Raw genomic sequence first — 27169 nt, 5'->3', positions numbered from 1 at the left:
TCTGTATCTCAGTGTATGTTTTGCAGACACTTCTTCCTGGGATGATAGCACCAGAAAAGGCGCAAGCGAAATGTATGTCTGGATACAGAGAGGCTGTTGGGTAATACTTTATATTTATTAAAATGGGGAAAAAAAAATGCGTATAGAGCCAGGAGTTGGAGTGCATGGAACACAGAACATAAGATACAAAAATGTATCCACCAAACAGGCTCTGTGTGTCCCAACGTACATTTTGCTAACGCTTCTTCCAGGAGCGATAACCCTGAAAAAATATAAGTGAAACGTAAGTCAAGATGCATAGATCCTGTTGGATACATACATTATAGTTACACTAAAGAAATTGTATAAAACAAACATGTATAAAAGTGGTAAAACACACAGACAAAACAAAGAGAGCCAGGAGTCGGATTGGATGAAACACCGTACATAGGATACAAGATATGTAGTAGTACCCACCAAACAAGATCCCTGTATCCCCATGTACATTTTGCTGATGCTTCTTCCAGGGAAGACAGCGAAACATATGTTGTGATACAGAGAGCCTGTTGGGTTAATATTTTATAATTATGCTTAAAAAATGGTATGAAACAAACACCTATAGCAGTGGGAAAACTCGATGACAAAAACAAACCAGTCCAATGTCGGATTTTATGGAACTCAAAACGCAGTACCAACTGACCATTATCTCTGTATCCCGACATACGTTTTGTTTGTGCTTCCTCCAGGAGGAGATTTGGATGCACAGAGCCTGGTGGGTTGATACTTTATTGATATATGTGCGTGTCATGTCATTCTTTAGTACTTTGATGGTGCTATATTCTATACTTTATGCCTTTTTATCATGATATACTGTACTATGTCTATTTTGTGGTCTAACAATTTGTGATAGTTTGGATAATGGATTATTTTCTACTATTGGTCCATTTTTCCTTTTTTTGTCCAATTTTTCTTTTTTTGTAGGTTTTCTAATTTACAGATTTAAGAAAAAGTCCTCTAATTTTACATCCCCTGCTTTTCTCCTTATCGAAATGTCTCCAGACCATAGCCATGTGTTACAGTACTTCCTACACTCTATAAGTTATCAAGAAGAGAGGACTGAAGGAAAGGAGTAACTCATGACTCTAAGATCAGACCACACAGGGCGTGTTTGTAGTCTGTTACCATGGAGACCCATAGGTCTGCATTGTATCTGTATACACAAGATAAGCAGAATTTTGTCGTCAACCTTTTACAAAGTCACCTCAATTTTTTTATGTAATTTTAGATGCATTCAAGCAAAATAGTTGTTTAAGGGGAAGTCCAAGTTTTCCAAAAAACGATTTATTTTTTTGACACTCTTGTTCATGGGTCGTAGCTGTTGCTCCAGCTCAACTCGTTATTTGAATATTGAAAACCATCCATGAACCTTGAAATCCTTTTATACCTTATGGTTACAAGTTGCACCTAAACCCTGTTTTTGAGAGTTCTCAAAGTCTCCTGTTGGTGTAAGGCGGCCAGGGCGGTAGTCTTGGTAACGGGCTGTACTGTTCCCACACCCTGGCGCCCATAGATGAAATACAATGTCCCTCCTGCTATGTGTGCAGTGTGCGCAGCAGGACACTCACTTCAGTTGCTGAAGTCCTCTCGCCATCTGTCACTCGGGTTTCAGATCCACGGATCTCACAAATCACTCCAAACTCCATATGCATGCTCAACAATTCAACTTTACTTAATGACAGGGTTTTTGCAATGGCAATCCTGACGCTTTCCCTGGCAGTCTCCGTTTCTCCTGGCCATCTTGGCCCCTTTGGAGAGTCCCTGTCCCACCAGACATTCTCTGTCTTGTCTGGCCATCCCGGCCTCGCTGGACAGTCCCTGTCCCGTCTGCACCGTCCTTGCCTTTGGGTCCACCAGCTTCTTTCCATTCCCCTTGTCTGGTCCCAGTAGGAGAAGTTAGAAGGCTCGTCATCTCAGCTGTGTCTAATCCCAACCATAGGCCCCGGATCCTCTTGGGATGGGTTTCTGTTGAAGGTGGTGACCGCTAGCACGTTCCTCATCCTGGGGCCCCTTCCTGCTGTAGCAGCTTTATCCCCATGGCTGGCAGACTATCACTGTTTACTTCTGCATCCTGACTGCACTGAGACTCAACCAGAAAGTCCCTCTCTATATCCCCTGTTCTATGCTGCAGTGCTCTGTAGCCCCTCCCTACTGGAAAATCCCTATGCTATCTAAGCCCAAGCTAATAATCCTATTCCCTATCTCCAACTTGCGCCACTAATCTAACCCCACTATTATCCTATGCTAACCTCTATACTATCCCTAATTCTGTAAGTAAACACATTTCAAAGACGTCCACATTACAGTACATAAACAATACAGCACCATTACATTAACATTAATAAACAGCAAGGTGCTGCACATAATACATGTGTACAGTATCCACAGGGGAAAGACACCTGACGGACTCACCTCCTTACCTTGGGCAAAAGAAGACCGCATCATTGCCCATGTTGGAAGGTACTGGAGGACCCTATGCTGGTGTCCAGTTGCCCCTCTTGTGCTGAGATATCACTTCCCAATGAAATGAGAGAAAATCATTTCACACAGTTACTAAAACTTCTCTCGCTGTTACGATGCATATCTGGAGCTGTCAAGATGGGGCACAGGTGCTTTGTTTAAGGGGCGACTCACTTGACTGATATTTTGTTTTTGCCGAAGAAAAAGCTTTAATGCCGTACATGCGGAATAATAGGATGTAATAAAATACAAGGTAAGCGCTCACAGCAACGGGAAGCGCAGAGACATTAAGCAAACAGTCGTATGCGAGGATAATACTAATAAGGCGAGCCGTCCCTTAAGCGTCCGCCTTGAGTGATGACTAATTATTTCTCTACTCTTCGACAGAGTCCTTTGTATTCATCATCGGGGTCGTTCTGTCTCTTATCAGCTATTACTGTCAGAGGAGATTTGTAAAAAAGTACCGGGCATGGCTCTGGGGAAATCCATGGTACATGCCAACACTTGCCAGTGTCTTAATGAATCTTAAGCATATGTAGGCCGAGTTCATAATAATATTTCATAAGGAAAGGTAAAGATCGGAGACCGGTTTCCCAGATGGTCTGAGGATCATTGTCCATGAGGGCATACACCTGCCAGCTCCGAGTAATATAGCTCCGAAACATGGAGCTAGTGTGTATGTGACTGTCAAGAAAACCTACAGGAAATCCGATTATGGCTGAATTAGATCCCAAAAAACTAAAATCTGATACCCAATGGTTCCTGTTAGGGTCTCGTCTAGTCCAGTCTTGGGATAATATATTACAGTCTGGGATCGATTGTATCGTCTCGTATTGGTTTTGGGTCTTGTCTAGGATGTAGTCTAATCTTATAACGGTTCTCTATTTATTCTAGGGTGGTCTTCTGTCTTTTTTCATTCTAGGATTTAACGTGATCTTGAGTCTATATTTATGCTATGACTTAATCCTTGGTCTGGATTTATTCTAGGGTATAGTCTTGAGTCCAGGTTCATTTCCCTTCTACTGTAGTGTTAGATATACCATATTTATGTTTAGTCTTTGATCTGGATTTATTCTTTGTTCTACTATTGTGCTTATTCTACTCTTAAGACTTTAGTTATTCTAGAACCTAGTTTAGGATCTTTGTATATACTAAAGTCTAGGCAGGGGTCTGTAATTATTCTTGGGCTTAGACTTAGGTTATTCTAGTGTGTAGATTTGGGTATTTAATCAGTGATCTAGTCTTGGGTCTGTATTTATTCAACATTCTAGAAATGGATCTGTATTTATTTAGTAATTTAGTCTTGGTCCATATTTAGTATTGGGCCTAGTTTTAAGACTGCATTTCTTCTATTCTTAAGGTTTTTCTTTATTCTTGGGTCTAGTCTTCAGTCTGGTGTAACAGGAGTGGTGGAACCACTGAGCCGTGGTCTGAGGAGAGCCTGGAGGGACGTGACTAGATGAGCACCTTACTTTTCATTAGAGCCCCTGAAAGTGGGGTTGGGTTTGGCACCTTATTATCTTATCAACAGGTGCTACTCCAGGACACAACACGGACAAATGGCAGCTGACCCCCTAGTTACTAGCAGCTGAAACAGCCCGGAGGGAAAGAACAGCTGATGTAGGTAGATGCAGACTGGTACGGCTGGCACAGCAAGTGTTGGCGGATCCGGCTGATATACAGATTGGCACGGCTGGTTCTGGCGGGTCCAGCTGATATACAGACGGGCACAGCTGGTGCATTCAGGTCTGGCTGACACACAGGTTGGCACGGCAAGTGAAAGCGGGTCTGGCTGATATACAAACTGACATGGTAGGTTCAGGCGGGTCCGGCTGATACACTGGTTGGCACGGCAAATGCATGCAGGTCCAACTGATTCACAGACTGGCACGGCAGGTGCTGGCGAATCTGGCTGATGTACACACTGACACGGCAGGTGCTGTTGGATCCGGCTGTAATACAGACTGACAAGGCAAGTACTGGCAAGAAGGTTAGGGACGGACAGACAGTAGCGGGAACCTGGGACCTGAGAACTAGAAAGTGTGTTTAGGAATACCCTAAGCTCAGTGCCCGGGGATCTGTTATCCATGCACGCACCCCGGGTAGTGGCAGACAAGGAAGAAGGAGAAAGAGCGGGATGAGGGCCACAGCGGTGAGTGAGTAGGTGTCCCTGCCGGGAGAAAGGGGCGGCGTGCAGGAATGACGGCCCTACATCTGGATTTATTCTATAACCTAGTCTCTATGGTTTAGTCTTGGGTCTGTATTTATTCTGGGTTCTAGTCTTGGGTATGTATTTACTTTATAGCCTAGTCTTGGGTATGTATTGATTCTGAGTTTTAGTCTTGGGTCTGTATTTATTTTATAGCCTAGTCTTGGGTCTGTATATATTCAGTGGCCTAGTCTTGTGTCAGAATTTATTCTGTGGTCTAGTCTTGTGTTTATATTTATTCTATGGCCTATTGTTGAGTTTGTATTTATTGTATGGCCTATTGTTGGGTCTGTATTTCTTCTATGGCCTAGTGTTGGGTCTGTATTTATTGTATGGCATTGTGTTGGGTCTGTATTTATTGTATGGTAATGTCTTGGTTGTATATTTATTCTATGACTTTCTCTTTGGTTTGTATTTATTCTAGGGCCTAATCTTGGGTCTTTATTCATTCCATGATTTACGGCACTTTTGGGTCTGTATTTATTCCGTGGCCAACTTTTGGGTCTGTATGTCTATGTTACTATTTATTCCTGGTCTACTTTTGGGTCCTTATGTATATAAGATAATTGTCTAGTCTAAGGTCTTAGTCTGGATACACTTTGAGTTAAGGATCGGTATTAATTTTGGGATGTGATGAAGGGGATAACTATACTACATGTAATTCAGACATGTTGGATTGGAGACAATTTTGGTCATTGTCTTAATAAACTAGGTATGTGACATAAAAATAGGACTCTTATTGCACCACTTTTTAGAATTTGCCCAGCGTCACTGCTCAGAAAAAACTAGGTATGCCACCACCGAGTGAAGTCATAGTTCCGGAATGGTCCTACTTGTATTTGATGGAGAAAGAGACAATGATTCAATGTTCTACTTTACCTCCTCATCTATACCCATTTATACCTTGTTGGCCATCTTTTGCCATGTTTTTCTTCATGTTCTTGTTTCCATTCACTTTCTCGTACATCATTGTGACACTGGAACGTGTCATCTTCAAAAACTACAAATACTGGAAGACGCTTATTACAACTCATTTTGTAATGACAATTATTTCCAGCGTTTTTGCTTAAGCATTTTAGGAGGCCGGCTCCTTTGTAAAGGCCGTGTTAATGTGACATTAAGTGAAATTAATGTCACTTGGGTCTTCCCTTGTTATGATTTAGTCATTAGTGATCTACCTCATTAGCATCGTACTGTAAATCACCTTGTACGGGGAAAACGTCTAGTCAACATTTAGCACGCCGTTTCTAGAGGACTGACACTAATGTGTCCTCCTACAAATTCCACATATGGATCGAGGTCTGGACTTTGGGGAACACAGCACATTGGAAAGAGATCCCACCATGAACCATGAACCTTGAAAAGTTAAGCCACCCTATAAACAAATGATGAGTTGACCAATTACTTAGCCCACCATTTTTTCCCTACTCTATCATATTTGTTTTCCATGAGAAAGCCGCTGTCAAACTCTTCTGCCAGTGGCCTGTTTTCCGAGAGCAAAAGAATCACTAGACTGATTTCAGACATGCTGGGTCCCTCTGTCCCTTGACATCATCCGTCAATATCAATGGATTTGGCCTACATTAATCTAATATCTATGGTGTACTTTAGAGATTTCTTAGTAATTGTTGCCCTGTTGATCAGATCATCATTTCTTGTATGAAGTCAGGGGCCATCAGCTAGAACAGCGGTCCACAACCTTTTTGACCTTGAGAGCCACAATCAGCACTGAGAGAGGGTCGCGATCAGCATCCTGCTCATGTCCCCCTTAAAGTAGTGTCAACCAAAGCCCCCATTACGGGTATAATGGTAACCCAAGCTTTTCCACAGAAATCACTCCAAAGCAGTACACTGAAATCCAGGTGTTCCCACAATGCCCCAATTCATTATTCTCCCATCAATCACTCCCAACACACTGTCGCATCCAGCTTCAAGAACCTCCTCTAACAGGTAGTATCATCCTCCAGCGTACCATACCTAAAACATCTCTAAACCCTTAAGACTAGTATTTTGTGCATCCAGATCTGCTCTTCTGTCGAAGGCTACTCAAAAATTCACCATTTTGAGATGTACTCTTCATACCTGTGTGCTAGACATGGAGCTAAGCTGGCAGACAGTCGCAAGCCACAATTCATGGGACCGCGAGTAACATGTGGCTCTCCAGCTACAGGTTGGAGACCCCTGAGCTAGAAGATACAGGCCCCCATACACTTTGGATAGCTGTTGGACAAATTATTGTTTGACCGAGTTATCCAGAAGCACCTGCACTGTCGATTACTCCTGTGTTCTCTACCAGATAGCCACTGTCAGACTTCTCTGGCCATGGTATTTCTCTTAAAGAGCAAAAGTCAGATATGCCCAATTATTCAGTCTCCCAGCATCATCTATCGGGCGTGCCACCATGCACATTAGAATGTCAGCCGAATTGATTGATTTATTTAGGTTTTGACTGACATTAGTCTAAAGTGTATGGGGAACTTCAGAGATTTTATAGTAACTGTTGACTGTCGATCAGCTCATCATTTCTTGCTTGCCTGTTGAATTCAGTGGTCATCAGCTGGGCCATACTCAAAGAATGGTTTGGCAAACAGTTATCTCCAATTATGCCCCCATGGTTTGGTTGAACGCTCCTGTGTTCTCCAAAGAGAACCTCTGCCAGACTGCTCTGGTGGCTTATCACATGGAGAACAAAAGGATTGACCAGAATGGATCCTTCTCTCCTCTATCAGGGTTAAGTTTGGAGTCAACCATACATTGTCGGACTATCCCACCAATATTGGTAGCTTAAGTCAACTTTGGGTCCTATCAATATCCAAAGAGTATAATTTCAGAACCTAAATTTAAAGTACCACTGCAGCGCTTTTTTTGATTGCACCACTGGAATAGTTCTTTAAATGAAATTTCACCTGCCCCCTGTCTCATACTCACCCGCTGCCTTCATCCTTATCTAGCATCGTTCACATCGGTCTCCAGTGAAAAGTGACCTGCCAGCAACTCCAGTGTTTCATGGAGCGGCACGGAGGTCACTTTTCAATACATCTCTTTGACAGCCTCGTTCTAGCCTCGTTCTGGCTCTCATAGATTTGCAATGACAACTTTGTCACATAGCTTCTGACTTCCGGCCAATCAGAAGCTACTGTCATAAGATGGTGCTGTAGACCAGAGCGGTGCTGAAAAACGGTGTAGACGGTGGAAATCGGGGGCAGGAGACTTACATTTAAAGCGCCACTCCAATGCTGAAAAAAAATATGGCTGGAGTGATGCTTTAATGGCGGAGCTTAGTGAGCCCCTTAGAAGCAGAAGCTTTTGACACAAATATCTGATCTAGCTTATGGGACCTTCCTCCATCAGGTCCACGGTTGCGCCAAGATTAATTTTTCCTCTTCCACAGATGTGTCCTTCTTTACCTTTTGTATCGACTACACTTATCCCATAACAAATGGCGACAGATGACCAGTTCTGAAATAAAATGATTTTGCAAAACTCTGTCGGGAGATGTTAATGCTGTATGTTTTCAGCATGACATGGCGACTTGATGCTTTTTATAGCATGTCTCCATATTGACTTTGTATCAAGCAAAACTAGTGATGAGCGAGTATACTCGTTACTTGATATTTCCTGAGCATGCTCGGGGGTCCACCGAGTATTTGGATGTGCTCGGAGATTTAGTTTTCATCGCCTCAGCTGCATGATTTGTGGTTGCTAGGCAGCCTGAATACATGTGGGGATTTCCTAACATACAGGCAATCCTTGCGTGTATTCAGGCAGTCTAGCAGCCACAAATCATGCAGCTGCAGAGACAGAAACTAAATCTCCGAGCACATCCAAATACTCGGTGGACCCCCGAGCATGCTCGGGAAATCTCCAGGAACTAGTATACTCGCTCATCACTAAGCGAAACTAAGTGTCCTTCATCAAATTCAACCAAAGGTGAGGATGGGTGGGTGCCATGTGGTCATCATTCTGTACATTTGGGTCCATTTCCATTGCCGTTGTATTACTGCCGCATATATAGTGTTGAATACCTATTGCATCCATTAGTTATGGCGCTGCCAGGCAGGATGTCTCCCTCGCTAGTCAATTGGTATGCACCCGCAGTGCCCAGCAGATGTAATCCTGGAATTGATCAGCGTATTTCACTTTCTGCATGAAAACAGATAGTAGGTATACTGTACTCCGGTCTGATCATGGCGCACACCTCTACCTTCCTATGCCAGGTCTACTAGCAAGCCTGTCTTTTATCCACCGAAATCAATATCCCTTGCCCGCAGCAATCCCATTTTCCAGCAGTCTTTTTTTTTATTTTTTACAAACAATGACCGCACTCAGAACTAATGATGCTCAGACATGTCTAATCAAACCTTGATCAATAGAATGTCCCCGATACACTCCAATCTCTGGATTGCCAGGCAGATCCAATCGATTTCCGGGCAAAAAATTGGACAGGTAGGAGCAGGATTCCAACAAGAGGTCATTACCCACCACTGATAAAATCTCTGCAGTCCGTAAGGGATTAGCCTGTCATCCATTATTCCTATTACGGATGTATGCATTAGATTTATTACAGATGAGCTCTCTTTAAGCCTCTGGTACTTAGCCACGAGATTGTTTTATTTTTTTTATTTCTTTTTAATCCATCATGAAAGTCAATATTGCATGAAATAATCTACAGTAATGGCTTTGCCGTTGTCAGATTTCATTTAAAATTAGAATTGATGCACAGAGAGACAAAACTTGGCTGCGTCCAATAGGAAGCCTCCCTTAAAGTGTTTCCGTTGTGTTCATTTTTATTTCAGAAATCAATAGTTCACATGAAAATAAGCAACTTTGTAATATATTATATCAGAGAAAAGATTCATCTTCTACTCTCAATTCATCGATAAAGTCTGTAAAGTCTGTATTCATTGAAGACTCTGGAGAGGGTAGGGGGAGGAGCTAGAGGCAGACAGCCACAATGGGGAGGAGCTAGAGGTTACACAGACTTTCGACTGCCAGTTCCCCTGAGATGACAGTTGCACTTTAAAAAATTTTAAACACTAAGTGCCATCTCGCTAAAGGGGGAATCTGCCTTCATTGAATGCCTTGCTTCCAAAATGTAGCCCTGAACTGAGAGTAACAGATCAGTCCAGGAGGAGAAATAAGCAGATTGCACTGATGACATCTATTGTAAAGTGGCTTTTTTTCCTGTGTACTATTGATTTATGGAATAAAAATGAAAGTGATGGTGCCACTTTAAGCCGGTGACCTACTAATGAAAGTGCAGGGCTCGTCTATTATGATTGAGTCACCGAGGAGGAAAAAACAAAACACAAGCTCAGCCCAGAAAATCAGAGAGGTTGCAAGCTAGCGGATTGCAGACCCCTAATCCTATCACACAAATAGCAGTAGCCGTGGAGTGTTCCTACGTTGATCCTAGACACCTCGTCACAGCTGGAGATCTAAATAAGCCTAAAGAGAGAAAAGGGAAAAACTGACTGCCCCAGAGCAGACCCCAAAGCAATAGGCAGCCCCCAACATATAATGACGGTGAAATAAGATGAAAACACTAACACAGATAGAAAGATAGGTTGAGCAAACAATGGGGCCCAAGCTAACTAAAAAGGACAGGACAGAAAAGCTGCTGTCTGCGATCCAAGAAAACCCTGCTAAAAATATTACCAACACAACTGATATGCAAAAAGACCCTGAAGTCACTAGACTTCAAACCCTATATCAGCACTCAGAATATTCTGAAAGCAGAGCAAAAGAGAACACTGATCAAGGAATAAGAATCCAGCACACCCCCAGACGGGGATGGCTGAACTCAAAAAACAAGGTAAATAAAACCAAAACTAATAAGTTCAATAGCAGAGCAAAAACTTATCTTTGGGAAGCAGGAATCAGACTGGTCTCCAAGAATCCAGCAGAGAAATCACCAGCCACTCAGAAGGGCGTCGGCTGCCTTATATCCAGTCTGAAGTTCCTGTTACCCAGTCACAATCCACCTGATCAGGTGTTTGGTTTCTTTCATCCAAATCAGCCTCACTACCTTCCTTCACCAGAAGAGGGAGATCCTCAGACACAAAAGGTGAATGAACAGATGAGCTCACAACACTCGTCTATGTGTTGGTCATCTGTATATTATCAATAACCTAGTATAAGGTTATGGCTGCTTAAGAGGTAGTCCACTACTTTTACATTGATGGCCTCACCTTAGGACAGTTCATCAATGTCTGACACCCCTGCTGATCATCTCTCGCTGTGGGCGGCTGCCGCAGGCCACATGTACTCACTTGCGGAGCTGACCGTCTACTTGTACTGGGCGCCGCAGCGTACTGCCCATCAACCTCCTATACAAATCTCCTATCGCAGGGAGTTCTGGGTGTCAGATCCCAGCAGATCAGACATTGATGACCTATCCTTAGGAGATGCAATCGATGTAAAAGTAGAATCTTTAAAGAGGCCCTGTCATCAGGTTGAAAGTGACCAATAAACCTTTTTGAATTTTTTTTTCAAAATCCACCAAAAGGGTCCAAAGATATGGGCCTTTTATTTAATGTTCATTTTTAAACGTATTATTTTTTATTATTTTGTCCAGCATGGAAAGCTATGAAACTATGGAATTCATTTTATTAGGAAATTTGTCTTCACTCCTGTAAGTGATCTCCAAACCCCTGGTTTTCGCCTTAGCTGTATTGATATCAGAACATACTCATTTGGAGTACAGATGATGGCAGTGATGGTTTAGCTCATTATGTATGTCTCACTAACTCTGGGGGTAAGCTGCTGATGGAGATTGTGCTGATAAGCAGCATATTCAGAAGAGTAGATGTGTGCTGATGTTTCACTGCCATCATGTGTACTCACTCCAAGTGAGTAAAAGAAGAAAAGACAGGTGATGATGAATCACTGCCATCATCTGTACTTCATCAATGCAGCTGAAGGAAGACAAATAGACAAGGGTTAGTAATCAGAAGTTTGGAAGTGACTTACATACATTAGTAAACCCAGTCTATGTCCCTCCCTTCAACTGCATTGATGGAGTACAGATGATGGCTGTGATAGATCAGCAACTGTCTTTTCTTCTGCGTTTTCTACTTATCAGAACAATCTCCTGCAGCAGCGTATCCCCAGAGTTAGTGAGAGAAAGGTGTTGAGCTGACCCATCACTGCCATCATCTGTACTCCAAAGACTACCTTCGCATATCAATGCCATCAAGTAGACTAGGAAAAACCAGGGGTTTGGAAGCCACTTACATGTCATTTTTTTACAGCAATGAAGACAAATCTCCTAATAAAGTGATTTGCAAAGTTTTGTAACTTTCCACAATGGACAAAATTATATATAAAAAAAATCTTAATTATTCTTAAAAGCTTTTGACCTGTGATTATAATTATCGCTCATTAAAAAGATGAACATTTCTGCTGCGCGCTGCCAAAGCCTTCTCTTTTACATGTGCTGAATAAATTACTGATCAGCTTTACACGAGGGTCTTCGTTCACACGACTCTTCTCTGAAAACTGCTTTAACCCTGTAATGGCCAGGTAGACTCTCGGCTTTTTCAGATATTGCTGGTCTCGTACAGTATGTTGTAGGCACAGATGCCCATTTCCTTCTGGCACCCACGTACTCACACAGCCTGCATATTGTGTGCGCAAATCCTCCCGGCTCTGCCAGCGTAATGTTGGCTTTCGCACATTTACATGGCTTCGTACTGTATGCCCAGATATTGATAGGGGCTTGTACCAGTCGCCTTCCTCCATATGCCCAGATAAACTGTGCACCATTCTGTTAGGCTGACATATGTACACACTTACATCGCCTTCATGGTTTGTAGATATAGTTCTTTTGTAGGTAGGGGTTAACGGGAATCTGTCAGCAGGTTTTCGCTCCCTCATCTGAGAGCAGCGTAATGTAGGCAAAGAGAAGCTGAAACCAATGATGAATCACTTGCAATACTGGGTGCAGCCGTTCTCACACAATCAGAGCTTTTAGATTCAAAATGCAGCAGAGCTGAGAAAGCTAAGCCCGCCCACACAACAGATACCTCTGCCCACATCACAGCTGCCTCTGCCCACATCATAGCTGACTCCGCCCACACAATAGATGCCTCCACCCACATCCCATATGCCTCCGCCCACATCATGCTGACTCCGCCCACACAATAGATGCCTCTACCCACATCCCATATGCCTCCGCCCACATCACAGCTGACTCCGACCACATCACAGCGGCCTCTGCCCATCACAGCTTCCTGCACCCACACCACAGCTGTCCACATCATATCTGACTCCACCCACATCACAGCTGCTTTCGCTCACATCACAGCTGACTCCACCCACATCATATCTGACTCCACCTACATCATATCTGACTCCGCCCACATCACAGCTGTCTCTACCCACTCCACAGCTGCCTCTGCCCACTTCACAGCTGCCTCTGCCCACATCACAGCTAACTCCGCCCACACCAGGCTGTCAGTGTACAAAGTCTATATACAGGGAGCTGCTTATCATCAGGCAGAGGGGGCGCTGGCAGACTAGTATAGTCCGGCAGTCAGTAAACATCAGCAGACATCTGACAAGTGACACATGCCTGAATCTCCTGCTGTCTGCTGACTGATTCCCTTTAAAATGACTAATTTCCACTTCTTACAGAATTGTACTGATCACCTGCCGTCAATGCGACTTATTTTGGATAGTCATCTACCAATCCTTTTAAAATTGTACACTATATATGCCAGGCACTGTGAAGAATATTTTATTATTTTATTTATTTTCATAATTTTGTCCAATATTATGAAACTTTATAAGTCACTTTATTGGGGGATTTGTCTTCATTCATGGAAAAAAAAAATTGCATAAGTGACTTCCAAACACCATCTTTTCCCTTGTCTAGTTGCCTGTCTTTATCTGCCCATTGGGAGTACAGATGCTGGCAGTGATGGGTCAGCCCCTGTCTCCTCCTCCGAGTGTTGTGTTTACCAGAATAATCTCCTGCAGCTGCTTAGCCCCAGGGTTTGTGAAACACCATTGCTGACCTGACCCATCACTGCCATCATCTGTACTCCAAATGCTTATTTTTTTATATCAGCACAGCTGATGGCGGTCATATAGACTGGGGTCAGTAATGCATTATGTATGTGGCTTCCAATCCACTACTTTTCCCCAGTCAGTTTGCCTTCCTTGATTTTAAAGTCGTTTGGCATACAGATGATGTCAGTGGTGGGTCAGCACCTGCATATCACCATCTTTGGGAATAAGCTGCTGCAGGAGATTGATCCGATAAGCATTACACTCAGAGAAATAGACAGGTGCTGACCCATCACTGCCATCATCTGTACTCCACACCACTATGTTCTGATATCAATGCAACTGGTGGTAGGCAAATATACTAGGGATATTAGTGCGTGTAAGTGGCCTCCAATCAACTACTTTTCCCCAATCTGTTTAGATCCCTTGATTTTAGAACACATTTGGAGTACAGATGATGGCAGTGATAGGTTAGATCAGCACCTGTGTCTCACTAACTCTGGGGAGAAGCTGTTGCAGGAGATTGTTTTGAATAGCACAAAGCTCAGAGGAGGAGACAGGAGCTGACCTATCACTGCCATCATCTGTTCTCCATATATGGCTGAAAGCAGTCATATTGACTGAGGAAATGTAGAGGTTTGGAAACCTTTTGCATGCAATTTTTTTTAAAGGAATGAATGCAAATCCTAATAAAATAATTTGCAAAGTTTCAGAACTATCAATGATTGGACAAAGGTATAAAAAATTAAAGTAATTACTTTTTTTTAACCCTTTTAGACGTCCCTCGATCTCAGAATCACAAACAACAGTTACAGTCTCTGCTGTGAGGATGACATCCATTTAGGGCAAGTCAGTGGGTCGTCATGAGAATCCCCTATATTACCTGATCCAAAAAAGAAGTTTATGGCCAATTTACGTTTTAACCGGAGGATTTAGATGCTGCTATCAAGTGTAACAGCAGCATCAATGTGGACTGCTCGCCAGCATGGATATAAACCGGCCCCCTTCCACGCTCTGAGATGCCAGTGAGGGTTACCGGTGGGTCCCCATGTCGGCCGTAGGTCTGCTTTATTCCCCATCACTGCCATCTTGGTACTTTTGTGAAGCCCAGCCTGTATCTAGGCTTTATGGGAAAGCATCTTTTTCACTATAGGCTGTAGTACTAAAGTATATCGATCCTAGTCCCTAAGGAAGACTAACAAAAAAGTTTGAAATTTTTTTTTTAATAGTATAAAAAAAAAATAGAAAAATCTAAAAAAAAAATCTAAATAAAAATGTCCATAAAAATCCGATATAGGAAAATATTAAATTAATAAACCCACATGATAAAGAAAAAGAAATAAACTCCAGTATTGGCATTTTTCTGTCACTGCTCCTTGCTATAAAAAAGCAATAAAAACAAAGAAAACATTGTGCATATTCCAAAATGGTATAACCAAAACATCAGCTCGTCGTGCCAAAAACACACAAACAATTTTTAAAAAGTTACCAATCCCAGAAAATAGGGGCACAAACCCCAAACTATTATTTTATTTTTTTTTTTTACAATGTTCTTAATATTATTTAGCATCTAAAAAAATAAAAAAAAACCCTCTAAAACAAAGTCTTCACTTGTGCCTTGTGTGACCATCGGTTCTTCTCCCTTTCACGTGCTGTTTGGTTATTAAGTCGCTTTACGAGATGTCACATTGCATTCATAATTTAATTGTCTACGCCGCCAGCCGCCACATTTTTTCCATCTTGAATGGTAAACAACGCCACTGCCAATTTTGCTAACCCCCGAATTAAAATTAGATGCGTAACAAGCGACATAACACCAATAACCCGGTCTCATCGAATGATTCAGTTGTGGAGTCTGGGGGCCCACGCGTTTCGGGGCTGTATCATTATTTATGGGTTTGCTGACAAGCGGGAATTGAAATATCGGATTTCTGGATGCACGAAGTCGGAGTCCAGGCGTGCCGATGGCGCATCATGCATTTTTATGTCGAAAAAAAAAGCTGTTGGCGAGAATGTGAACACATCGGAACGGAAAATCTGCAACAGTATCAGTTCCGGTACCGACCACCCTATGATAGATAAAGCATCCGTGTCTGACAGAATTGGGTATTACATCCCCTCGTCATTTTTCTCACAGTCACATTAGCGTTTTACCCAGTGGATAAAACAATAATGTGTCACGCCTACAATTAGGAAAACGGCCTCCAAGATAAATGACGCTGACTGCAACCTTTACTCCTTCCTAGAATAGGAAGGAGTAATTAGCCTGTTCAGGACACCATGTAGATTGCAGATCCAGACGGAGTACAGATTACGGCAAAAATCTATCCGGTTCAATCTGTTTTTATCCGCCCACAAGTCCATATATCATGCTGAAAGTATCCAGATAAACCATGCAAGGACACAAAAATGGGGTACAGATATAAGAGGCACCTTTAAAGGGGTCGTTTCATCTGGTTATATGTGTAAAATAGCAAAAATTAGTTATACAAACAAGAACCTTTGCAATTTACCACTCATTAAAAATCTATGGTTTCAAGAACCAAGGGATTTTTTAGTTGTATAGTTTAATGCTTGCTGCCTGGGTTACTGGCCATCGCTGCTGTCTGCCAGAGGTTTCCTAGGCAAGCTCTTTGTTTCAGTGCCCTTGTGCTCCTCGGATGCTGCAGAGACAAAGCTGCATCTGAGAGCAGCATCGGAGAATGTACAGTTCGGACCAGTGGTGCGACCATGCTGCTGGTCCGAGCGGCACGACCATGCTGCTGGTCCAAGCGGCACGACCATGCTGCTGGTCCAAGCGGCACGACCATGCTGCTGCTCCAAGCTACCATTTTTCAGTGCCACCAGCAACCAGGATGGCAAGAGGCAGACGAACGGGGCTCTTCTGTACATAAAAGATGAGCAGGTTACTTTAAAGAGGTAAGTGATAACTCAGTGATTGGTGAGGTCCGACTGCTGGGACAACAGAACAGAACAGATGTGCGCATGCTCGCCCACCACCGTATTCATTTCCTGTGGAGCTGCTGCACTCATTTTTTTTCCAGCAGCCCCATAGTGGTCGAGTATCCGCACTGCCACGCCATTCTTATGTGGATAAAAGTTTCCTGTTCTGCCTATCGGTGCAGATCTCAGTAGTCGGGCACCCACCGATCGGTAAACTCTCACCTATCCTGGCTATAGGTGATAACTTGTTTTCACGGGACAACTCTTTAAAGAGAACCTGTCAGCAGGATTTTGCTAAGTAAGCTACAGGCAATGTAATGTTGGCACTGTTACACTGATTTAAATGATATCTGGGATGAAGAAATCTAATTTAAATATTGCACCTGCCCATTTAATATTGTGGTCTTCAAAAAGTATAAAGTCTGCAACAAAATGCCGCTTGAGGCGGCACATGCGCAGTAGCAATTGTCGGCAAGCAATGCTGTCACTCTGCGCATGCGTCACCTACGATGTACCGAGGACCAGTGCAGTAGCAATTGTTTGGCCTGCATATATCTCAGCTGGTTCTCTCATACACAGGAGCACTCATTCGTCTGAAAAACAATTGTCTCTGAAGAACAATGTGGTCCTCCATCGGAAATGCTCAATCGACATCTTTCCTTTCAATCAGTTGGCCAGTGCTCTTATACTCATTAGACCATCAGCCGAACCCATCGATAATGGTGGATTTGACCGACATTAATTTTATGTGTATGGAAGGCTTTAGTCTTCATATTTTTTTCTAAACAAGATCAATATTCTGTATCCATGGGCAAAGGATGTCGATGCTGCCATGTTTTCATCACGCCACAAGGCATGGGTGAATCCTTCCAGAATCAATATGGATGTTGGCTTGTTAGAAGACCAAATCTTGGTTAACATCCACAGGTTCCATAAGAGGGCTCTTTGCAGCTATCATAGTTTTGGACCTCCTTGGTTTGGCCTGCATGACATTGAGCTCCTGCTTCCTAATCATCAGTAAGCTGTTGCCCTTAAACCCATTCGACCAGTGTCCAGACCCATCGATATCGGTGAAATTGGCCAACATTATTCTAATTTGTATGGGAGGCATTAGACTTTATCTTTTGTTCTTAACATGTTCAATATTCTGTATCCATGGGCAAAAGATGTCTATACTGCCATGTTCTCATCATACCTCAAGACATAGGTGAATCTATCCAGAATCGCTATGGATGTTGGCGTGTTAGAAAGACAAACCTTGGTTAATATTCAAGGCTCTTTCCAGCTAACTGAGCTTTGGATCACCTTGGCTTGGCCTGCGTGACTTTGTGCTCCTACTTTCTAGTCATCAATTGGCTGTCGCCCTTAAACCCACTAGATTGTTGACTGGACCCATCAATATCGGTGGACGGTAGATTCGTTTGACACTATTTTAATGTGTATGGGAGGCTTTAGCCTTCATCTTTTGTGCTAAGCATGTTTCATATTCTTTATCTTTGGGAAAAAAAGTTGCCTATGCTGCCATGCTCTCGTCACGTCAAAAGACATGGGTGAATCCATCCACAATCAATATGTATGTTGGTGTGTTAGAAGACCAAACATTGGTCAACAGTCACAGGCTCCAGTGGAGGTGTTGTGAACTCATTTTCTGGTTTACCTCTGGCTTCTGGTGAGGGTGGTGGAGCTGGCTGTGTTGACAGAGGAGTCGTGAGTTCTCCATCCAGGCTTCCTTTGGTGGTGACAGCAGGTAATAAAGCTGATCTAAATGGCAGAGACCTGCCCCTGAGGAGGAGGACTGTGAGTGGACATCAGGAGTCTCTGACTGGATTTAAGACAGCCAACTCCCTAATTTTGTGCTGGTGATTTTTTCCTGCCTTGAGGTTCTGGTTTCCAGCTCTGTTCCTGCCTTCTCAAGCTAAGTGTGCTCTGCTATTTTTTCACATGAGATTTGGTCTGGTTTACTCGTTTTTGTGGTCAGACAGCCCCTGCTGGGGCTGTGCTGAATTTCCATTCTTATGTCTCTGTTTATGCCAGTTTGCTTTTTGTCCCTGATCAGATTGGTCTCTTTTTTGCTCTGTCTTCAGAATATACCAGAGTGCTGATATAGGGAATTGAAGTCTAGTGACTTCAGGGTTTTTGTTATCAGAAAGTGTTGGACATTTGTTGTCCTTTCAAGTTAGTGTGGGCTCCATCGTTTGCTCAGCCTATTTTTCTATCTGTGTTTGTGTTTTCATCTTGTCTTGTGCTTTGGGGTCTGCTCTGGAGCAGTTTAGATATCCCCTTTTCTTGCTTTAAGCTTATTTAGTTCTCCGGCTGTGACAAGGCATCTAGGATCATCGTAGGTACGCTCCACGGCTACTGCTAGTTGTGTGGATAGGATCAGGGGTCTGCAATCCGCTTATTTACCAACCTCTCTGGTTTTCTGGGGCTTAGCTTGTTTTGTATTTCCTCCTCGGTGACTCATTCATAACAGGAGGGCTCTTTCTGCGCATCATAGGTTTGGACCTCCTTGGCTTGGCATGCATGACTTTGGGCTACTGCTTTGTAGTCATATTTAATCACAGTTATACCGCAGTTAGAATACAATAGGTTTATGGATTATAATGTGGCTGCTAGGCTGACAGTCAGCACCACGTAGAATTGTCCTAATGTCTTAACATTGAAATGTGTTGCAGCTTCACAGGAGTTAACTCCAGTGTAATTTATTTTCCTCTTGGTCATCTCGTCTGAATCTGAATCAGGGGAGGCGAGAAACACACAAATTGCCTTCCTTTCTCGCCTGCGTCTTTATTTAATAACGCAATGCCGTGTTTTGGTGGTAATTGCGCCATTGTTCCTGTAATTAAGCTCTGTGTTTTCGTGAAGGTTTCATTTATATCTCTTGGGGAGCAGCGATCTACAGTATAGGAGACCAGAACCACAATCTCGGGGCATGGAATTGACGTGATGGAGGGCAGCCTGGTTCTATTGCCGTTCTGCTGTGCTTGTTTAATGGATTCTGTGACAAGGCAATGGTGAGGATCTGCAATGTGCTGCTACTCCATACTGGAGATCTAATAGGTTCTGCTGAATATGGAATCAGGACAATTCGACTCTTACTGCTGCGTGAGGTGGAAAAAGAAATAGCACTCCCCACCCTTGCCTTCACATTACCTTTACTTTGTATTAGGAGTTGCACAGGATGCAAATAGGATTGTGTTTGTGTTGATGTGACTCCTAAACAGAGCAGTACACAACTTGTCAAAATCTCTACATGGTAAGCAGATTTGACACCCCAAAATGTAAAATAAAAGAATATTCTTGCAGTGCTACTGGTATTCTTTGGCAGCAGATTCTCTGCTGTGTCTCTTTAAGATAGCAACCTTGGTGCAAGCCAATTTCTCCAATATGCCAGCCACGAGGACTAATAAGTACTAGCTCTCCATTGTCTGTGCATTTAAGCCAATCTTCAGAAAAGAGGGTCAGCATGGTTCCTCCAAAAGTGACAGTCTCTGGACTCCAGTATAGGTGTCACCCAAAGAAAAGTGCCAACCACCATACTCCAGTAAATGCTGACCACAATGATCTCATAAGTGCCAACCATAGTACTCCAGCAGATGCCAAAAAAGTGTCACCCACAGTATTATGAAAAGTGTCAACCATCATACCACAGTGATATGATAAGTGTCACCCAGAGAAAAGTGCCAACCACTATGCTCAAGTAGATGCCAACCACCATTATCCCATAAGTGTCAACTATAGTACTCTGAAAAGTGCCAACCACCATACTCCAGTAGATAACAACAACCATAAGTGTCAACCACAGTGACCACCTTAAGGGTAAGTGCACGCATAGTTTTTAGGTTGAGCGGATCTTGTTGAAAAATCCGCAGGTAAATCCGCAGGACAAAAGACCTGCATTTTATCTGTGGATTAGCCTGCGGTTTTGCCCTGCGGTTTCACACCTCAAAATGGATAAGGTGTGAAACCGCAGCGGAATCCGCACAAAGAATTGACATGCTGCGGATTGTAACCCGCAGCAAATCCGGGCGGAAAAATCTGCAGCATGTGCACAGTGTTTTTCAGTTTACCATTGAAAACAATGGTACCGTACAACGCACCTAAATCTGCTGTGGACCCGCAGAGCCTGAAACGCGGATCCGCAGCAGAATCCGCACCGTGTGCACATGGCCTTAAAAGTACCAGTCAGTGTGACCTTGTTACTCTGATGACCAGAACTGTCAGTCAAATAGCCATTTGCGTGCTATATTTCCCCTATTAGTGCTGTCAGTCCACATTGGCTCTGTCCAAATGTACATATATACTGTATAATATGTGGAGTATACGATATACTATACAGGTGAAATGAAGCTCGCTGATAGGTATCCATAGGAGACTTCACCTCCCGGGTTTCGGCGCCAGATGTGGGATTACTTGGAGTAGCTGTGAACGCAAACCCCCGGCTTTTCTGTCATCTTTGGTTTGTGTGTTAATAGATCTCTTATAATCCCAGTTCCTCTCTTTTGCTGCTGCCCCATATTGTCTGTGAAATGGACTCTTTGTCAGGGGAGCCCGACTGACGCTTCCATGTATTTTCAGAGCCATAGATCACAGGGAGAGCCTGGCTACATGTCAGCCTTTTACGCCTTTTGTTGTATAGAGGAGTTAGTGAGAGCGCTAACTAAAGTTTTGTTTCCGACACCATGGGGGAGGCCGCCAGCTTGTATAGCCGCAACTATACCATAGGGCAAGTGAGTGCTGCCTTACTGTAGCAAATCCTTTGTCAGCAAGCGAGCCAAGCTCATTATTTATAGCCATCTATTGGGAAACCATCTTCTAGCTGCCGTGTAATAAGAGGCGGAGAAACGCACAAATGGCTGAAAAGTTCCAAAACAAAGGAAATAATCGCTATTAAAAAAAACTAATAAACTGAATAACTTTTTTAAAGGGGGGTCTAGATGGGAAACTGGGTAACTCCTTTGGGGTATTCTGAATTAAGAGGGGCCGCTTCTCTGAAAGAGCAGCTACAAAGAGGCTGTCTCCCTTCGGATATCCTTATATACTGCTCAAAAAAAGAAAGGGAACAATGTATTGTTTAGTGTTCCCTTTCTTTTATTGAGCAGTATATTTCCAAGAGCTTGGCCGACAGTCTAATGTGTACGAGGGACCCTGACTCTTTCTTGATAGATTATGTTGGGGAAGATAAGGATCCGGGATGTTCGATGTCAGACTGTCAATCGTTCTCGGCAAGGAGATAAGCCACCGCCGGTGATATCAGTCAGCAGCTCTAAGGCCGTGTGCACACGATGCAGATATCCAGCAGATCCGCAGCGGATTTTACCGCGCAGAAACGCTTCATATCCGCATTGTGATGTACAGTAGCCTTAAAATCAATGAAAAAAAAAAACGCTGTGCAGACGCTGCAGATTTTTCCGCGCGGTTTTCCCGCGGTACAAAATCCGCAGCATGTTACTTCTTTTGTGCGGTTTTCCATCTCCCCTGTCTCCAAATCCGCAGGGGGAAATCCGCGATGGAAAACCGCGGAAAAATCTGCAGGGCCAAAAAGTACGTCTGCACTCAGCCTTAGGCTGGTTTCACATTAGCGCTTTTTAAGCGCATGCACGGCCGGGGGTAGCTCCGCCCCCGAGCCGGCTCTCTGCCCGGCGTGCCCGCCCCTTGCTTGTAGCGCCGCCTCCTAGCGCACAGCGGCGCCTGCGATCGGCGCACCCTATCTTTAGCATAGGGTGCGCAGATCGTGCGCGCCAAAATCCGAAAAGTTTGATTTTGGCGCGCACGGCGCACCGTCAAAAGTGCGCAGCGCAGGTCAAAGCGCAACTAGCGCACGGCCTGCGCACGATCTGCGCACCCTGTGCTAAAGATAGAGTGCGCCGATCGCAGGCGCCGCTGTGCGCTAGGAGGCGGCGCTACAAGCAAGGGGCGGGCACGCCGGGCAGAGAGCCGGCTCGGGGGCAGAGCTACCCCCTGCCGTGCGTGCGCTTAAAAAGCACTAATGTGAAACCAGCCTCATAGAGAATGAGCGCTCCTGTGTATGGAGGAGTCCAGAGAGATAGCCACCGGTGCAATGATGGTTCTGCCAACAGCTATCCACTGTATATTGTACGTTCTAACTATGGGGGACCTTATGGTGCATTCAACTCCAGAGCTGCATTCACTATTCTACTATTACATCACTTCTTATACTCCAGTCCCATCCAAAGCTGTAATTACTATTCTGCGGTTATATCATGTCATACACTACTCACATCCAGAGCTGCATATTCTGGTGTTATATCATGTCTTATACTCCAGTCACATCCATAGCTGCAGTCACTATTCTGTTTTAACATCATGTATTATAATCTAGCCACCTGCAAAGCCTCAGTAACTACTCTGTGGTTACTTCATATTCAATTCTTCAGTCACCTCCAGAGCTGCAGCCACTATTCTGTTGGAGCATTATGTCTTATACTCTAGTCACCTCCAGAGCTGCAGCCACTATTCTGTTGGAGCATTATGTCTTATACTCTAGTCACCTCCAGAGCTGCAGCCACTTTTCTGTTGGAGCATTATGTCTTATACTCTAGTCACCTCCAGAGCTGCAGTCACTATTCTACTGTCATCTTTGTTGGAGGATACTCTCCAAGCATGTGACAACAAAGCTTCTTTTCAGGAACAACATATGATAAGCTTAACCCCTTAATGACTGGAGCTTTTTTTCCATTTTTCATTTTCATATTTCGCTCCCCTTCTTCCCAGAGCCATAACTTTTTTATTTTTCTGTCAATATGGCCTTATTTTTTGCGGGACGAGTTGTACTTTTGAATGACACCATTGGTTTTACCATGTCATGTACTCGAAAATGGGAAAAAAATTCCAAGTGCGGTGAAATTGCAAAAAAAAAGTGCAATCCCACACGTTTTTTGTTTGGCTTTTTTTGCTGGGTTTACTAAGTGATAAAACTGACCTGCCATTATGATTCTCCAGGTCATTACGAGTTCATGGACACCAAACATGTCTAGGTCCTCTTTTAACTAAGTGGTAAAAAAATTTCCAAAGTTTGCTAAAACAAAAATAAATAAATGCGCCATTTTCCGTGACCCGTAGCGTCTCCATTTTTTGTAATCTGGGGCTGAGTGCAGGCTTATTTTTTGCATGCCGGGCTGTCATTTTTAATGATACCACTTTTGTGCAAATACGTTCTTTTGATCACCTGTTATTGCAATGTCGCGGCGACCAAAAAACCGTAATTCTGGCGTTTTGAATTTATTTCTCTCTACGCCGTCTAGCGATTGGGTTAATCCTTTTTTTTATTGATAGATCGGGCAATTCTGAATGCAGCGATACCAAATATGTGTATGATTTTTGTATAATTGTTTTATTTTGATTGGGGCAAAAGGGAGGTGATTTGAACTTTTAGGTTTTTTTTATTTTTTTTAATTTTTAAGCACTTTTTTTTTAACTTTTGGCATGCTTCAATAGCCTCCATAGGAGGCTAGAAGCATGCCATACTTGATCGGCTCTGCTACATATAGGCGATGCTCGGATATCCTATATGTAGCAGATTTACAGCATTGCTATGAGCGCCGACCACAGGGTGGCACTCATAGCAATGTGTCGGCAACTACCATAGCGGTCTCTATGAGACCTCTGGTTGTCAAGGCAACGCGTCGCTGACCCCGATCACATGACAGGGGGTCAGAGATGCTCTCAATTCCGGCCTGGCAGCCGGAAGCGTTTGTTAAATGCACCCTGTCAGCGTTTGACAGCGGGATTTAACTAGTTAATAGGCGCGGGCGGATCGCGATTCTGCTCGCGCCTATAACAGCTGACATGTCGCGACTTTGAGGTGGACTCATCGCCGGAGCCTACCTCATAGCAGGGGATACCGACCACTGACGTACTATCCCATCAGCGGTCGGAAAGGGGTTAATAGATCTGGAATAAATCATTTGTGTGTCTCTATCTGTGCAGCATCTACAGCAGGCTGCTTCTCTCATACACAGACACAGGAAAAACAGGAAATACAGTCACATGCTCTCCCTGTGTGAGCCTCTGGGAGTTTTTTTTTACTTTATGAACAGCATACAAACCTAGCAACTCAACAGTCATAGACAGTAATGGAGTTGTTGCACCAAACATATTCCAACAAACTTCTTATACTCCAGTCACATCCAGAGCTGCAGTCACTATTCTGCTTTTAAAACACTTCTTATATTCGAGCCACATCCAAATCGGCATACACTATTCTGCTGTCACATCATGTTTGATACTCCAGTCACCTCCAGAGCTACACTCACTATTCTGCATTTAGCATCATGTCTAATCTTCCTGTCACCTCCAGAGCTGCAGGCGCTATTCTCCTGTTACATCCTGTCTTATACCTCAGTCTCTTCCAGAGCTGCTGTCATTTTTCTGCTGTTATATACTGTTATACTCTATTGACATCCAGAGTTGCAGTCAATATTCTGCTGTGTCATCCTGTCTTAAACTCCAGTCACCTCCAGAGCTGCTATTATTCTGCTGTTACAACCGGTGTTATACTCTAGTTACATTCCGAGCTGCAGTCACTATTTTGCTGTTACATCCAGTCTTATACTCCAGTCACCTCCAGAGCTGCACTCGCTATTCTGCTATTACATCTTGTCTTATCCTCCACTCACCTCCAGAGCACTCACTATTCTGCTGTTACATTTTTTCTTATACTCCAGTCACATCCAGAGCAGCAATAACTATTTGCTGTTACATCATGTCTCAATCTCCAGTCACATCCAGAGCAGCACTATTTGCTGTTACATCATGTCCCAATCTCCAGTCACATCCAGGGCAGCACTCACTATTTGCTGTTTCTTCCTGTCTTAGCCTGCAGTCACCTCCAGAGCTGCACTCATTATTCTGCTGTTACATCCTCTCTTATACTCCAGTCACCTCCAGAGCTGCACTCGCTATTCTGCTGTCACTATTCTGCTATTGCAATGTGTCTTCTACTTCAGTCACCTCCAGAGCTGCACTCATAATTCTACTTTTACATCCGGTGCTATACTCCGGTCACCTCCAGAGTTGCACTCACTATTCTGCTGTTACATCTTGTCCTATACTCCAGTCACCTCCAGAGCTTCACTCACTATTCTGCAGTTACATTGTGTCTTATACTCCAGTCACTTCCAGCACTGCACTCACTATTCTGCTGTTACATCCTGTCCTATACTCCAGTTACCTCCAGGCTGCACACTCACTATTCTGCTGTATCATCCTGTCTCACACTCCAGTCACCTCCAAAGCTGCACTCACTATTCTGCTGTTGCATCTTGTCTTATACTCCAGGCACATCCAGAGCAGCACTCATTATTTGCTGGTTCATCCTGTCTTATACTGCAGTCACCTCTTGAGCTGCACTCACTACTCTACTGTTACATCCTCTCATACTCCAAGTCACCTCCAGAGCAGTACTCACTATTCTGCTGTCATTATACTGCTGTTACTTCCTGTGTTATACTCTAGCCACATCTAGAGCTGCATTTGCTATTCTACTATTACATCCTGTCTTCTACTCCAGTCACCTCCAGAGCTGCACTCTTTATTCTGCTGCTACATACTGTGCTATACTCCGGTCACCATGAGATCTGCATTCACTATTCTGCAGTTACATCATGTCTTATACTCCAGTCACATCCAGAGCTGCACTTACTAATCTGCTGTTACTTCCTGTCCTATACTTCATTCACCTCCAGAGCTGCACTCACTATTCTGCTGTTACATCGTGTCTTGTACTCTAATCACCTCCAGAGCTGCACTCTCTATTCTGCTGTTAAACCTTGTCTTATACACCAGTCACATCCAGAGCTGTGCTCATAATTCTGCTGTTAAACCCTGACTTATACTGCAGTCACCTCCAGAGCTGCACTCATTATTCTGCTGTTACACCCTGACTTATACTCCAGTCACCTCCAGAGCTGTGCTCATTATTCTGCTGTTACACCATGACTTATACTCCAGTCACCTCCAGAGATGCACTCATTATTCTGATGTTACACCATGTCCTATACTCCAGTCACCTCCTGAGCTGCACTCACTATTCTGCTGTTGCACGCTGTCTTATCCTCCAATCACCTCCAGAGCTGTGCTCACTATTCTGCTGTTGCACCCTGACATACTCCAATCACCTCCAGAGCTGCGCTCACTATTCTGCTGTTACACCCTGACTTATACTCCAGTCACCTCCAGAGCTGCGCACACTATTCTGCTGTTACACCCTGACTTACACTCCAGTCACCTCAGAGTTGCACTCACTATTCGTCTCTTAGGATGTAGCTTTCCTCATGATGCCACCTGTCACCCGGCTGCCATATGACAGATATGGCAGCGGACAGGGTTAAGCATCCTTCTTTCCTGCCGGTGAGGGGCAGCGCCCGGCAGTGCAGCACGATCATTCCCCAGTTTGCTGCCTCTTATCTGCCACTAACAATCTCCCCATTAGATGTCTGTGTGGCCGGGATGGAGGTGAGAAGGCGCCTTGATCCCCTTATTGTGTCT

At 43.8% G+C, this 27169-nt stretch overlaps 1 protein-coding gene across 2 annotated transcripts in view; it reads left to right on the top strand.

The window, feature by feature from the left end:
* Positions 1-27169, top strand: part of CADM3 (cell adhesion molecule 3) — a 456473-nt gene that overhangs the window by 11525 nt on the left and 417779 nt on the right. The gene's annotated exons all lie outside the window — the stretch shown is intronic.

The sequence above is a fragment of the Dendrobates tinctorius genome, unplaced genomic scaffold (assembly GCF_039654945.1).
Source record: "Dendrobates tinctorius isolate UK_male_01 unplaced genomic scaffold, ASM3965494v1 ptg000019l, whole genome shotgun sequence".
Taxonomy (NCBI): domain Eukaryota; kingdom Metazoa; phylum Chordata; class Amphibia; order Anura; family Dendrobatidae; genus Dendrobates; species Dendrobates tinctorius.
The sequence above is the reverse complement of the archived record's forward strand: the minus strand, read 5'-3'. Positions and strand labels throughout refer to the sequence as shown.